The sequence below is a fragment of the Diadema antillarum genome, unplaced genomic scaffold (genome assembly GCF_040938485.1).
Source record: "Diadema antillarum isolate AM-2024a unplaced genomic scaffold, OU_Dant_1.0 seq00001492_RagTag, whole genome shotgun sequence".
Taxonomy (NCBI): Eukaryota; Metazoa; Echinodermata; class Echinoidea; order Diadematoida; family Diadematidae; genus Diadema; species Diadema antillarum.
In genome coordinates, this window is record NW_027272230.1 from 18,691 (window position 1) to 30,692 (window position 12,002).

A 12,002-nucleotide genomic window follows, 5' to 3' on the forward strand; every position below is an offset into this window, starting at 1 on the left:
AAATTTTTACTGGTCTACCTCTATTATATTTCTCTTTTTTCATACAGAATACAGTTGATTCAGTGTGTATACATAAATGTAATACATTAAGGACTGACTTTCCCATTAACTTTATCTCTTTGTATTCTTGCCAAATTATACAACATAATCCATTGTAAAGAATAGAGACATGTTTAGAAATCTTGTAATGGAATGCAAAGTCAGGAGGAGTAAATTTGAAGGGAGAGTGCAAGGATTATAGTACAGGTGAATCTATCACTTGAGTGCCTGCCATAAGCACCCAGGGTGTAAGATGATTAGTCTTGTGTATTCAACCTCTTTTCTGCTGTCTTCAAAGATCTCCTTTGCATGCTACAGTGTATGTGGCATCACAGAATTTACTCAGCCTTATCTAGATGAGGTGTAGATAGTAGGCCTATAGAAAAAAAAATTGTCTTTAAGATTCACATTAGTATGTGACAGGATGTCATAGCTACTCCAGTATCCTTATGATGAAATCTATATTTCCTAGCTGTTTTATAGAACACACATTGACTATCATGACAAAAGAGGGGACCACAAGCCTACATTTTTCTGAAGAAAAGAAAGGGTTAGTATTCCGACAGAATGCAATGATTAAGCATATTAAAGAATATAGTTTCCATTTTGAATGTGGTTAGCACACATGTACACAAAAACATTGAAATTAGACACATTCTCGAGACTTACTATTACAAGTATGCGTCTCATGCATGAATTGAACCGATAACAAAATTGACTCATAATTTCTGATATATACTTTGTAAAGTATGTTCGCAAAATATATGCTATACACAATAATAAATGGGCAATGGAGTGGGTGTAGTCCTTTGAGCATAACTCACTTGCATGAAGAAAGCTGGGAAAAGAGAGCATTGATGTTCTCTCTAGCTACTCAGAATTAATACATGTAGGTCATTCAAAGTATTCGCTTCCAATTGAGTGACTGAAGGACAAGGGCGTGATCTGTGATGCAACAATGGGTCTGTGCTCTGAGACTATCGCCGACTACAGCGAAAATGCCATTGCACATTTTCAGATAATTATGTACCATCCTTGAGTGGGCAGCCACTTCGATCTTCATCACTCCAATTTTCCTCCTGTCTGGATATAGCCTCTTTCCTCAGACATCTGATGGAATTCTCCGCACTCACACACACAGAGTATGCATCTTTCCTCCTCTTTCTCCTTCCTTCTCCTTGCCCCCTCTCTTTCCCTCACTTTCATCATTGTTCAGCTGCTGCTTCATCTTCTGCTTCATCTTGTTCTATATTCTGTTTGTGATTTAGCTCTCAAGCATTCACCATGTTCTTTCCAATTGATTTCATATTTTGCCATCACTTTTGCCCGTACTTGCCATGAATAAGTTGCTATAAAAGCTGTAGTTCTCTTTCTATTACTCCCATCCTGATCCTACATCGTATACACTGCTCTTCATTCTCGTATTTCTGTAACCTTCCTGTCTCCCCTTTGTTGATAATGCACTTTCTTTTGTGTCAAGTCCTCTACATGTGTGTACACTTCAGAGAGTTTTTTTTTTCTTCTTCTTCTTTGGTAAGGTTAGTAATAGTTTTCAGATGGATGCTCCTTTAGACCCCATTTATACCAACAACAAAAAATGCGGTATCAAGGCTGGACGCTTGATACTGCAATATTTCAGGGTCTGGAAATGCATATGGGCCCAAGTGCAGTATCAAATTTGGGCTGGCCTGAGGCCCACCTTTTGTTGATATAAACGCAAGCTGAGCCCCAAATGCACGGCCAAACCCACTCAACTGTTCAATAGACATTGCTGTGAAAAAAATGTTTACCATGTATGTAGAGCACCGCACTACTACAACAGAGAAAAAAAGAGAACATGCAGAAGACAACTTCACTTCCGGGTGCAGCTCAACAAGGCAGTGAAATGCACGAAAATGTGGGCCCGAGTACCGCAGTGTAGGTGGGCCTCTGGCCGGCCCACCACTGTACACGGGGTCTTGGAATTTCTCATATGAATTATGATGTTGTCTCGATTCCTACATCCTGTTTTTGTTTAATGGGACAGAGATACATAGAAATATGCCTTCTCTTTTACTAATCTATGGATGAGAAAGAGTCTCTGAAACAAACATTAGTAAAGGCCATGATGTGCTTATAACCCTGTCATGGCCAAAGACAAGCCTGTCATGTACAATGTAGATAGTACCATGAGTCAATGGATCACAGAGGGTTGATAGAACATACTACATATAAATTATAATTGTGACTCACCTACATGTACAGTCACCGTCCCTATAGTACACTTTGAAGGATAAATTACAGCGTAACGGGGGAACACATTTTGATTCTGTGAACTTCAAAGGAAGGAATTTCTTACTGAAGATGGGAATTACATTTTCTAATGCCAGGCATCAGACAGTAAACATATGTATATACCTGTATATATATTGTTTTTGTTACAATGTGGTAGAGGGCAGTCAAAAAGCTTGATGTGGTCTTGAAGTCAAGTGAACGACATTTTGTTCCAGCAGAGAAATTAGGACAAACCCTACAGAGATATTTGGCCCAAGTGCATCACAGCCCATGCCGAACTTGCCACATCTGTCACTGCCCACTGCAGGTCTGGACTGGTTGTGTCACAAAAAAACATGCTAAGAATATGACAGGAAAGTTTTGCTCTACCATCCACCATAATCAGGGAGTTTAAAGGCTTGAGAGATAGGTTCATTCACACATTTGTATTAAAAAAAGGCAAAGAGTGAAGTTATAGAATTGCTGTCCAAACATTGCTTGTTCATATGTACTTGTATGGGCAGAAAAAATAGAACAGTTTAGATTGGTTTGCAATTTCAAATCTTACTGCAACTGCAAGTATGATTTCTGTTGGTAGTTTGATCTACATTAAGAAGTGCAGTACAAGATTACGTCTTTATCTTTTTATACCTACTGCACTGAAAAACTTGTTTTTGTCATCGTAGTGCGCTGAAGTATAGTTGGCTTGTCAGTCTGCTGTGTGTGATTATGGCTGTTAGGATGTAAACAGTATTCCCTGGCTGACTGTCTGCAAGTTTTGTGAGTGGACAGTGGAAGGAATCCAAATGTTGTTCAAAAGAAATGTGTGTTTAAAACAACGAATCACAATCTTTCTATGATGAGCATTCCTATAGCAAATGCTCACAGCGAACTAAATACGGAGTGAAAAGACTGGCAGTACAGTGTGTGATTTTACTTTCAATGTATCGGGTGGCATTAGCAGGTGCACAGTTGCCTAGCAACAGTCACTGAAACGTCACAATTATTTATTGTCGGTTTAAATGTACCCTGTCGAAGAGGAAGGATAATCCGTAGTCATTCATCTTTGCCATATGGAGTAATGGCTTCCTCAGATCACCACAGCTACATCAAATTCTGAGATTTCACCAATCAAGCATTGAATTTCAAATGTGAATGCGATTTTATTATTTTGTGACGAAAAACGTTGATTTGCAGGGCAGTTCATCTTTAAATGTATCATACAGCAAATTTGATGGTGGTTGTTTGCTAGTCATACAATGTATTTACTTTTTGAAGCACTCAAAAATATTTGAGAGAAATGACAGTGTTGTTTGTAGACGCAGATGTACACTGTAGTTTGCATTGTAATGTGAAGTTGACATTTGTTTACTATGTATCAGTTTACTATTTTCCCTAAATAAATTTCATAAGTTTGAAAACATTACTTACAATATATACTGTAGGCCTAAAATGAGGAATGTTTGCGTGCATTTTGATTTCGCGAATTTTGCAAGAGCCGAGTTTCGCGATATTAAAATGCACGCTAAAGATCTTGTCTACACTATATCATGCATTGCGTGTTAGAGGCAACTCGTGAAATTTCATGCTGTGAATAAGGCCGTTGGCTCTCATTCTCGAAAATTTCCTGCCGCGAGAATATCATATTTTACAGTACACAATTATGACACAATCCCCCGTAACACATTTTGTACAGCTTTATACCCAGCACACACAGGCAGCCAAAAGATCTTTCTGGACTCGAGTTGACTGTTAGTGATGAGCATATAGGCTTTGGTGCAATTCTATCCTAGCAGGACTCCGCTAGTCGTGGTTATCAAATGTACCCTATATTCACATACTTTTTCTTCTGTGTGGCGTCAGAGTCTAGCTAAAGAATTAGTCCTATACAAATTTAGCTTGTCACAACACAGATATATATGAATTCTGCAATAAATCATAATTTATTTTTCTTTCATGCAATTGCAGAATTTATTAAGAAAAATATGAATAAAAGGATTTTATATTATAGTTTCTCTAATCATTTCTGTAACTGTGACTGTGACTCTGATTCTGAATCTGAATCTCAGAAGGAAAACCAATGATGAGGATGTTGTCTATTCCTGCATCATTCATGCAGCATGTCGAGAGAAACGTCCCCAGCGTCCTGTCCTCAGGCACTCACAGCTCCCTCGAGGCATCGCACGCTGCTGTGCATTATGATGAGTAAAAATGTGATGTAGCGCGATAGTGGCGCGAGGGCGGTCGTACGTGATCCACCAGAGACAGCAGGAGATTGCGATACTTGGCCTGAAAAGAAGAACTCCGCCTGAGTACTTTTGAGACCTAAATCGATTTAGCAAAATGCACTTTCTAGGGATGCCCGAGCTGTTGTGGAGAGGGTTCTTCAGAAACAGCATGGTATGGCAAGCTAAAATCAGTGAAGCATTAGGTACAGTAAACACTCTTCTTCATCTTCAGTAGATAATTAATTTGTTTTGGTATTGATGAAATGGCTACAGTGGACAGAAAACCTCAAAGATTGATCATGCATTTGATTTTACTATCATTCAACACATGTGTGATCACATGTTCAAATCAGTGATGCTCTTTATTTGAAACACAAAAAGATCACATGTACGTAGACACAGTTTGTAAGTAGATGAGATATTTCTTCATGGCAGAAATTTTAAATTGATTCCAAAACTTTGATCAACTATCTTGTGATTGCTTTGATACGACACATTAAATGTTACCAAGAATGGCTGTGATAGTTTTTCAGGGAAAAGAAGAGGCTTTATTGCCATGATGACAATGCAACATAGTGCTGAACTTTGACTACAGTTGTATGGGGAGAATGAAGTTCCCCTTGGCTGTCTTGTGTGGCTTTATGACAAGACAAGGACTACCTTATTCTGTTGGCATGATGATTTTACCCAGAGTGCTGCAGAAGAAAGGTTGGTGGTCACACTTCATTTCACTCATTTCCACATTATTCAAAGATGAAGGCTGAATATCAAAGAATCATTCTTGCCACATGAGCCACTATTCTCACATTCAGACTGCCAGCTTTAGTTATTGAGGATGATTTAAAGGAATTTGTAGAATTTCTTCACTGCTAATTACATCTTTTTAGTTTTAAGGATTTATATACATGCTCTTCACTTTGGATAGAATATCAAAAAATGAAAACCTTGTCCTTTTCCATTAGGCTGTGATGCATATTCTGTCATCAGCTCATTCTCTACCTGTTATGTGAGTATAAAATGAATGAATGTGTGTATTGCACATAGTGAATAATTGAGCATTACAGCAGAGTGCACCAGCAAAGAGCCTGATTAGAAGACTACCATATAGATTCTGAGTCAATATGACACATGCCAGTATTCCATGACAACAGAGCCATGCATTTTCTTAAGCTCTAATGAACGCTGAAAGCAAATAGTCTTGCATTTTTAATGTCAATTTAGACATTATCTGTGAAAGACCATGAAAGGACAATGCAGCACTATAAGAAATGGGTGACTAATGTGTTATGTTTCAGAGGAAACATTTTATTGTGTGTTTAGCACGTTTTAATAGCGCTAGAGACTTTTCATGGGATAATGTGCTATATATATGTAAATATTATGAATTATTATTATTTATGCTAATACAGTGTGCTTCTCTCTCCCTCTCTCTCCCTCCCCCCCCCCCCCTCTCTCTCACGCTGATACAGTGTACTTCTCTCCCTCTCTCTCTCTCTCTCTCTCTCTCTCTCTCTCTCTCTCACAAACATGAGATATGTAATGGAACTGTCATTAAATGATGACATTTGACTATCACAAAGGAAGGTAATTGGAATAGGATGTGTTGGGTGGGAACATGTTTTGTGTTTTTGCCCAAGAAATATCAGTGACTTTTGTCAGCTGCAAAGTTGTGTTCCACTTCACAGAGTATCATATAATGCCATTGTTTCCTGAGCATAATGTCTTGTGAATCGGGACTTGAAAAGCAATTTTAGAGAGTGATTAAATTCAGAGTGGAGTACCACAGAATTAGAATAATGATTGGGAAATACATGCAAGTATCATTTCTTTTCTAGCAAGCAAATTTCCCACCATGAAGATGATCCATACATTGCAGTTTTTCTTTTGTTGTGAAATGTAACATCTTCACATTGTTATTGATTTTAGTAATTCAGTCCGCATGCACTGCTCACAAAAATGGAACCGCTGTGAAATGAACAGCACATCTAACAGTCGATCCAATTTTACACACAATCTGCAGTGTCAGTCCTGCTTTTCACTGCTTCAGCTCTTAAAGATCTTTAATTGTAATTAGCCGTCTAGACATCTGTGTTGCAGAGTGTGTTGAACCTCACATCCTCTCATTGGAAAGGGTTGACACCATCCGTCCTTTTACAATCTCATTTTGTCTGCAGATATTCAGCAATATCATTTTCTTTTTAATGCTCCTGATTCCATATGAATAATAATCTACGACTGAACCCCTTGACATTTTGTAAATAGGGACAGAAGCTTTTTATCTTTTATTGAGTATTAATCCCTGAGAAAGTAGGTAGTGTTTGTGTGTGTAGGTGTATCTGTAGGCGTATTAGGGGGTCCTAGGAATTCAAAATTAGGTGATGTTTTTCAGGAAGCTGCCTCGAGGTTGATTTTTAAACACCGATGTGTGAAAAATGAAAGGCTTTAACAAGAAATTTTGACCTGCATTGTTTGCAAACATCTTTAATTCCCTGCTGCCATGTATTCATTTCAGAGCAAAAGTGAAAGAGGGCCGATTTGCCTGTGTCAGAAAATAAAGCTATTTAGTTTGGAGGCTGCAAAAGGAATCTTACTGCTGCAAAGAAGGAAAAGACAAAAGTGAAAATCAATGAGTGACTGCATTTTTGCTATTTCCATAGACAGTAGTTTACTGAGTAATTTTTCAGATCATCATAATCATTTCAGTCATGTCTTGATCATGGTGGCAGTATCATTTCAATTTTTGATGGATACATATTAGCATTAGTGTTTTTTTATGTTCCCTTTTGAGCATCTCCATTTAGGTCAGTCAAAAGATCTCAGATTTTTCATCTATTTTTATTTATTTAATTTTCATGGAGGGGGGGGGGGGGGGGGGCAACAACTCAATGTATAATAGTTAAGTTCCACATGGTACCAGAACAACATGCAGGTACCATATGTATGGCACTATGTCGGTGTGAATCCATCCTTGGGTACCTACTCAGTATCAAAATACGTACACTGTAGATACAGTACGTGTACCTAATGACAACATGAAAATACCATGTTTCACATACAATATGAACGCATCCATGTGGATACCATTACTTTGAAGTCAGTTGTCTAGTACATTGTACCTCCTTGGTTGTATCCCTCATGGTACCATTACAGTTCTCTGATTGCACTGTGTGGTGCAATCTCAGTATGAACACATCCCAAGATACAATTGGTGTTTAAATCACTGCTTGGCATTGTGACAGTGTGAACGCACCCTGGCTATGGTTTCCATCTCATCTAGAACTCTTTGGGGATAAGGTCATAAATCACTTCGGTTCACTGACTTACAGAGCCCATTGCTTGTCATATTGATGAAAATGGTATCCCAGCTTTTTGCTATTGAAGCTATACAATTTGCATGGATGGCTTTTTTGAAGGTTAATACTCTCCCATTCATTATTTCTAACCCCCTCCCCTCATTATATATCATGCCTCAACTCCTGAATTAGGGTATATTAAAGTGTACAACCATATTTTGCTTTAAAAATGTACCTCATGGGACTGATCAATAAGTGTGTATTACTTCTTTACATTTTCAGTAGTGATCTAGGGTTGGTATGCCACCCTAGTAGCACAGGGAGAGTGTATTCACCCAGTTGAATCATGGACCCTACAATATACCATGGTTGAATCATGGACCCTATCATGGTTGAACCAATCCTCATTCACTGCCCACCGCTGTACATTCGAAAAGTATAAAAACCACAAATAGCGCAGGCCTGCTAGAATAAATGCACATCAGTGAATGTGTGCATCGAGGTATGTGCTCATCAGTAACATTCAACTCTAGTCGAGATTCTTCGACTGCATGTGTACTTACATAGCCTAGATACGTTCTATGATAAAGCTACACAATTCACTGCAACTGTGAGTTGTTATCAGTAATTCACGCTACTGGGTCTTGAAAGGGAATACATGGTTTCCATTTGACTGCATGAAATGTCAATTTTTGCTGTCTAAGTATATGTGTATTTATAAGAATTATGTGAAAAAATATGCTGTGACAACACCATTTCAGTTGGGTAATGATGATAATGGAATATATGACCCCAAAAGGTATGCCGAAGGAGTATTGCAGTCTCAGGTGATGATACTCGATCCCGGTTGCTATGTGATGTTTTGTACTTGATTATAGTACATGTACATCGATTGTACATATTGGGCCATACCAGTATCCATATCACACAAGACTGAATCACATACAGCTTGTTTACAATTCAATATTACTACTGCGAGCTCGGGCATGATTCGATCATCATCTACTACTGGTAACGCTCTACTTACCCACTTCTGAACAAGGAGGGCACTTCAGGAGTTAAAGTTGTGTAGTGCTATCGAAATTTAAATACAATTTTGATCTCAAGATGTTCCAAAACAGCTCATTGTCCTTGCAAATCGCGTCTACCATGTGTACCACACAAGTTTCTTGGAGCCTTTTCAACAATTACAAGTGATATGGGATGGTGGAAGATGAACTTTTGAACCCATCTAGGAGCTAAGTTTTACTTTAAAATCTGCCTTAGAATTGGCATGTGCTCACCGCCATCATGTTCGTACCCACCCGAGAAAGATTTAGTCTTTCAAAAGAGAACAAAACTTTTATTGTGGCTGAAAGTAATGACTCATGGTGTCAGCGCTAAATTTGATTCATGGTTGTGATGTGACATTTGCTCGAGGATTTAATTTACGTGCCCGCTCTACGATGCAGGTAGACGTGATAGTAGTACATATCGTGTCATGTCGGCTGCAGGAAGCTAATGAGAGGGAAATTGAGATTATATAGTGGATTTATTAAAGGGTTTGTATCATGGGAGATGTAAATTTGTTTTTATCGAATATCTAGCACTCTGGAATGACTTTACTTTCATAATTATGGTGCATGTTCAGTATTAGCGAAATGCCTTCATTACTTTGTGCACACATCATACAGTACATACATGCATCTATACACTCACATCATCATATATGCACATGCACATGCACACACACACACACACACACACACATGCACCAGATTTATCATACAGTGTATGCCAGATATTTAACAAGTCATATTTTGGGGGGAATCGGGACTTCCCAACGATATCGCATGTGGTTAAATTCATGATTGCAGAATACAGTATCGAATGGAGAAATGTATGTATGCATGTCACATTCATGTTGGCGTCAGAGTCTGTATTTTCGCGTGTTTTTAAATGCGCGAATACCACCGGACTCATGAAATTTGTGAAAAGAAAAACCTCATGAAATATTTGGCATATACAGTATTTGAATCAAGGCAAAGGCTAAGTTAAGAATAGAATGTGTGGAATGTTTTAATGGTTGAAGGCTCTCGTTCCTCTGCTTAGAATGTTTCATTGCATCATTCTCAGTAATCAGTGCCAAAGAATATCTTAAATCATTGAAAATTAATTACAGTGTAGGGATGAACTCAGCTATACCTCACAAGATTCCTGCTACGATGAAATGGCAAATCAGCAACTTATGAAACCATACAAATATATATTAAAGAAAGAAAATGCCTATGCGCATAGATCAAATAAAATGACTTGCTTTGTATAGTATTTTAAAAATTGTAACTGAAATACAAAGCCATGGAATAGGTCCGAATTCTCAATGTTCTTCCAAGTAGTGCATTGCATGTATTTTGGGAAAGCTACATTTACACAATCATAATGAGGATACTAAAAGAGTCATGTTCTTATTTCTGTTTTCATATCAGTACGAGAGTATGATAATATTTTTTTCCGAGAGCAAATAAATATGGTGCATATTTATAATTTTATGATGATTACTCCTGTGCTGCTCATAAAAGCTAGAGAAAATATGATGAAGACATCCTCGTTTTGGGAGTACATGGAGTGTTCCATGACAGGCGTGGAAGGAATAGGGACTTTTTGGATGACTGGTGGGGGTTGAAATTAAATTCATCTCCCGACTCCGCAGATGCGAAACCCAAAACCGCTCTCGGGTTCGGCCCAGCTATCCAGAGTGCCACGATGCATCAATAATGTATCTTTTCACGCTCAAGCTACTTTCTTCCGTCGAGCCACATAGGGGTGCTGTCTCCACCGAGACAGGGATCCCCTCACACGCTCATTATCATACCTGTAAGGAGATGCTATCAAATTTTCGGGACAGCAGAGATGCGTGGAAATATTTCCCAGGTGTAGTTTGAGGCAGGCTGGGGCAAAGCAACATCTGTTTGATATCAACTTTAGAAGGAATAGGGTAGAGTGAGAGGGGTAGGTTTGTAAAAACGAGCAAGTGAACTAATTGTAAAGAATCACGTAGTTCTCTTTTCCTTCAGCGGTATGCCACCCTTGGATAGCTAGAAGGCCATGAGTGTTGTCAAGTCATGCAGGATTAATACCCTTCTTGCTCCGGACAGAGGAAATGTATGCAAATGAGTTCACATCTTACCATGATGACATCATAGCACATGTGTCTTTTTGCCAGCAGTTTGCAAAGGCATGAACTTAATTTCTATATCACATATAAATCTCTGGTTAATCTATTGAATGTCATTATTCATTTTAGCTGCTCTGAAGCTTTCTAGGAAATCAGGCCCTATCACCCCCCTCTCCTCAACAAATCTGTATTATTTTCTAAATGGGTTCTGAGTAGTTTGTGCATATTGAAGAACATGGTTCACAATTTGACATACAGTGATAATGAATGTGTCTGAAATCAAATGTTTCTTTTTCTTCCTTGATCTGAATGCTGTTTGAGGAAAACAGCAAACAGTATCTACACCCTTTCCAAGTCTTATTTCCTTTAAGCTTGTTCTGTGCATTCAGAGGGCTGTGTGCACAACTCGAGACTTGCTCATTGAGTGGTTATAACCAATGATGGTATCAGTTGGAATTTCCAAGAAGATTCTAGCCCTTGCCATGACTGTTGCAATCAAAATTGGCCACAATACTTTTAACTGCTAGGGAATAGCTCTGTTGAAGCAGTGACTTAGATTCTGTAGTATGAATGAATGGATTTAGTGTCAACCCATTGAGGATGGACTGATTTTGCTACAACACACATTTCCCATAAACACCTGCCCGAGTATATACTCAGGACTCATCCTCAATGGGTTAATTAATGCAAAGTCTGCTGTTAAAAGAGCTGAATAGCCTCATATTTCCTTACGTCCTGTGGAATAAAACTTGCTAGCAATGCTTGTGAAAAACAAATTTATGCATTGTGTGAACAAAAATGCCACAGTGAAGTACCTTTCTATAATGATGGTATATTTCTGCTGAAGCGGAGCATGAAGTACGTTTTTGTATTGAGCTGGAGTTGTACCACAAGCCTATTGAAGCATTTCTCACATTATCTGCGTATAGATTGTTTGCTACAAAGAGCTGTGTAAATAGCTCTTCAAAACCTGAGCTATATAGTGTATGCATGCATTATTATGACAATGGTCTACAACCATTAAAATGAGTTATA